The sequence below is a fragment of the Petaurus breviceps genome, unplaced genomic scaffold (genome assembly GCF_028583685.1).
Source record: "Petaurus breviceps papuanus isolate PSGF00001 unplaced genomic scaffold, PetGlider_PUasm1.0 689, whole genome shotgun sequence".
NCBI lineage: Eukaryota > Metazoa > Chordata > Mammalia > Diprotodontia > Petauridae > Petaurus > Petaurus breviceps.
Genome location: NW_027186458.1, coordinates 4,208,566 through 4,213,242, shown reverse-complemented (window position 1 = coordinate 4,213,242; position 4,677 = coordinate 4,208,566). Strand labels below are relative to the sequence as shown.

The 4,677-nt window shown below is 43.9% G+C and overlaps 1 long non-coding RNA gene across 1 annotated transcript; it reads right to left on the bottom strand.

Annotated features, from left to right (window-relative positions):
- Nucleotides 1-2,803: 2,803 nt before the first annotated feature.
- LOC138174508 (uncharacterized) lies at nucleotides 2,804-4,097 on the bottom strand. The gene is made up of 2 exons (XR_011171757.1): nucleotides 3,503-4,097; nucleotides 2,804-3,361 (listed from the first exon to the last, which is right to left on the bottom strand). It is a non-coding gene; the product is annotated as an uncharacterized lncRNA (long non-coding RNA).
- Nucleotides 4,098-4,677: the final 580 nt, after the last annotated feature.

The window sequence follows — 4,677 nt, the reverse complement described above, 5'->3', positions numbered from 1 at the left end:
TGTAGCAGCAAGCACCCCAAGCGCCTCCCCAGGGTGTCTGCCAATACAGGTTCTTGGATCTGCTTTGTCAAAGGAAAGCAACTCAGAATGGGTTAACAAGCTTACTTTAATTAGTCAGACATATATCATTTACCTTGTTCAGGGGAAAAAGGTCAGCACACCAAACTTCAAAATATACAGACAGAATTATCAAGACATTAACAGATCAAGTAGACAGCTTTCCAAACTGTCCAACCATTACATCCATACCCAGTCAACATCTGGGTTTCCACATCTGGGTTTTTCAAAGCCGGGGGACTCTCAACAACGGCTTCCCAGAATTCAGATCAAATCACAGAACACTTCTCAAAGTGAGTCCCAAAACAAAGCTACACATCAGGGCTTATATAGCCTTCTCCTGGCTCAGAGAATGTAACAACCTTTTGGACCCACTGGCCAATCAAAAAGTATCTACTGAAAAACAAGCCTCCCACCCCAGGCTCCAGGTGCACGTTAGCCTAGGGGCAGGGAAGATCTTTAAAATTTACACTCTCATTATACCAAGACTGTTCCTATAGTGGAAAAATCTGTTCATTTTTTTAAATGACCATTTTTTTCTCCATCTCTCCCACTCCCACTGAAAAGAAAAAGAAAATCCTTGCAACAAATAAGCATTGTCCAGCAAACCAAATTTCTATGCTGGTCATATTCCAAAAATGTGTGTCCCATTCTGCATTAGTCTATGGGGACATTCTTCATTACTGGCCCTGTGGAATCATGGCTGGTTATTTTTTTTTGCTTTTTTTTCCGGCAGGGTAATTGGGGTTAAGTGACTTGCCCAGGGTCACATGGCTAGTGTGTCAAGTGTCTGAGGCTGGATTTGAACTCAGGTCCTCCTGACTCCAGGGCTGGTGCTCTATTATTCACTGCGCCACCTAGGCGCCCCAATCATGGTTGGTTATTGCACTGATAACACTTCCTTCAAGTTGTTTATCTCTACAACATTAATATCATGGCATAATTTGTTTTCCTTGGCTCTGTCTACTTCACGCTGCATCAGTTCATACAAGTCTTCCTAGGCTTATCTGAAACAATCTGTTTCATCATTTCTTAGAGTACAATAGTATTCTATTATCCTAACATACCATAATGTTAGCCATTTTTACCCGGTTTTACCCAGTTAGGGGGCACTCTCTTAGTTTCTGGTTCTTCACCATTACAAAAAGAACTGCTACAAAATTGTACATATAGGACATTTATAGCCATGGTGCTTAGGGGGCAGTGGCAAAGCAGATAGTAATGAATCTTTAATATTGTTTCCACTGATAAAATTACATCCATTTCTGACACTGAGCCCTTTGACAATGCCAAGGACTTTGGTGGAGATGCTCTCCTTCTGGGTTCTTAGTAGCTGGGGTGGCTGAGGAGCCAGGGATTGATTGTGCTACCTATAAGAAACAGTTGTCAGGTCCTGTCTCCACAAGGGTTGAGAGTGGAGATGTGTAAGGGTTATGGGATTTAAAGATCTTCCATGCCCCATTGGACTTGCTGATGTAGCAGGAAGGGGCGGAGCAAGAGGAAGCGGAAGCCAAACTAGAGTTCCTGCGGTGGCTGGCGGTGGTGGCGACGGCGGCGGCAGCAGCAGAGGCAGCGGCAGCGCGAAGCCCTTTTTGAGTTAGCCAGAATTTCTGCTAAGGACTCCTGCTGAGGACTGCCAGGGGCCGGAGCTGCTGGGAGCGCACTTCCCGGACGCTGGGTGGTTGCTGTGAGTGGGGAGAGGAGGACCTTTGCCTGAGGTAGCCTGTTCTGTTTTAAAGGCTTGAAAATGTGGGTGCTTTCTACTTTATCTACCTGTGCTAATGTCATAACTACTCTGATGGCTTTCACTTTCTGGTTTTGGGACTCAGTCTTTTGGTATCTTAATAAATTTTCTAGTTTATTTCCCCATATGACAAGCATGATGTATTTTGTGATGGATAATTATATCAGCATATCTGTAATCTCCATAGGCATTGTGAATATGGCATTGCTGATACAAGATGATAGCCTCAGCAGCTGCTATGGAGGCAGGCCAGGAGGTGGGCTCATGGGCTCAGGGATCTGGGTTGCCTCCCACATAGTCTTAGGGGAGGTGGCAATGGTTTGGTTTGCCTGGCCCATGTCACCTCCTGTTTCTTCTTCTCTGTCCCTTGCAGTTTAAGTTCGTCTGACTTGCCTGACCTTTCAGTGGCAGTGGGTCAGTAGGTGGGGAGATGGCTGGCCCCTTCTCCATAAGGCTTTCTTGGCTCCACAGGATGACAGGTGTGAGGGAATGAACTGAAAGCATGACAAGAAGTCTGGAGAGCACTCTTACTGCCAGAGCTCTGATGCTGACCTGATTATCAATTATGGCAGCTGATAATGGTAGATCCATTTTGAACAGAGACTGCTTCCTCACTGATGGTTGTGGAAGTCAAGCTGGAAGTATGGCCAGTGGTTGGGGATCTGCCATACCCAAGGCTCTTAGGCTCAGGGACCTGGGTCATCTCCAGCAAGATCTGAGGAAGGGTGGCAGCCATGATGACAGTGGTGATCAGACTCCCCTAGCAACTGCTACTTTCCTCTTCCTCAGGGAGCCTTGTTACATCAGCTAGACTGGCTTACAGTCACTGTAGGAAGGCTGTAAATTCTATTAAGTAATTCTCTGAGAGTTTTGTTGGTATGGCACTAAATCAAAAAATCAGTTTGGGCAACATTGTCATTTTTGTGATATTGGCATGGCCTAACCATGACCAAATAATATCCCTCTGTAATGCCAAGCAAAGACAACTTCCAAGGTTCAGAATACCAGCATAGTAACTCTCCATTTTATTCAGTGACAAATTAAGGCAAAACATTCACAGAACAGAGAAAATCAAAATACAGAATTCACCAAGTGTGATTCAATAATTTCCAAGTATTACTCCACACCTGAGCAGTACATTTAGTCAATCACAAAGTCTCTCTTCTCAAATGGAGATTAAGATTAGTTTCCAATCATAAACAAAGTATATTCATTTGGTCAATCACAGAGCACAAAAAGTCAAGTTTCCCACCCCTGGATTGAATTACAATTATCATCAGTTAACACCAAGCAACTTCTCAAAAGGGGCAGTAGAGAGCACAAAGGCCATCTACTCCTGAGTTACAACAAGGTTAAGATATCATCACAGCATTTAATACCAAAAGAGAGGTCTTTTCTCCATGTTGACCTGAGGCAAGTTCTCAGCAATCTCTGTTCCTGGGGAGATAAAGCTTAACAAGGCCACAAGATACATTGCCAGTCTTCTCATCAATTCACTCTCTGCCTGCAGAACAGTCTCAGGACCCCTGAAAACATCAGCAAGACCCTCCTCCAGGATTTCTGTAAACATACAACAAGAAAATCCTCTTTCAGGGCTTCTGAACGAACAGCAAGGTTCCAGAACCTCTGCAACAACATCACTGTCCTTCACCATCAGACAAATCTGGCAAAAAAAAGCATCAAAACAGACAGACAAAATACCGGCGTCACAGCCATGTCTCCTCAGTCTTTGGCAGCTCTCAAAAGTTCTGGGCAGCTCCAACTGGCTCTCAGCAATCCTCTCTCTCTCTGCCTGTATGATGCTGCTCTCAAAAGTTCTTCTGCCTCTCTCTCTGCTTGGGCCTTCTCTAAATCCAAGGCACCAGCTCCTCCCAGTTCAGCTCTCTCTTTTTATGTCAACAAGTCCATCCCACAAGTGGGATTCACAAGCTCTGGATTTCAACACTCAACCCAAAAACCAAGCCAATACAGGGGGATCTTTAAATTCCATTATTATTACATTCCACCCCTCCATGATCTTAGGCCTTACAATTTTAATCTAAATGGTCATGGATCTTGGAAAAAATAGAGGCACTATGCTTTGCAATCCTAATGTTAATGGAATGGGAATTTAAGATCTTTCCTGCCCCTAGGCCCTTGGCTAGGCTTAAGTGACTCTGAGAACCTTCCTTCATTTGAAAATATACTCTGCCCCCTAATAGGCTGAATGTGGTCACATGGAGCCTGTGGTGGGAGGCTTGTTTTTACTTTGTGATTGGGCAATGGGCCAAGAGGGTTGTGACATTCTCTGAGCCAGAGAAGGATATATATACCCTGAGGTGAGGCTTTGATTTGGGGCTCACTTTAAGAAGAGTTATGTGATTTGACCAGATGAGACTCTGGGCAGCCATTGAGTCCCCCAGCTTTGAAAACCCAGATGTTGGTGCTTCCCTCTCTGGTAACTGACTAGGTATAGATGTAATGGTCACACAGCTGGAAGCCCTGTCTGCTGATCTGTTTCTCTGTATTTTTTTGGCTATTTGTAACCTCTGTATTCTCTGAAGTTCAGGGTTCTGACCTTTTTCCGCTGAACTAGGTAAATGACATATGTTTGATTAAAGCAAGATTGTTAACCCATTTTGAGTTGCTTTCCTTTAGAAAAGCAGATCTAAGAACCCGTGTTGGCAGTCATCCTGGGGATGCTGGGGTGCTTGCTGCTACGCCCTCCAATCATTTAGTTGTATCATTATTTTGGTAAAAAGCATTTTCTTGTTGCATTCATATAATTACTTTGTCTTGGTAAATGGATTCCCATGTATTTATATATTCTATAGTTATTTTTAATGGAATTTCCTTTCCTATTTCATCCTGCTGGATTTTGATGATAATATGACGAA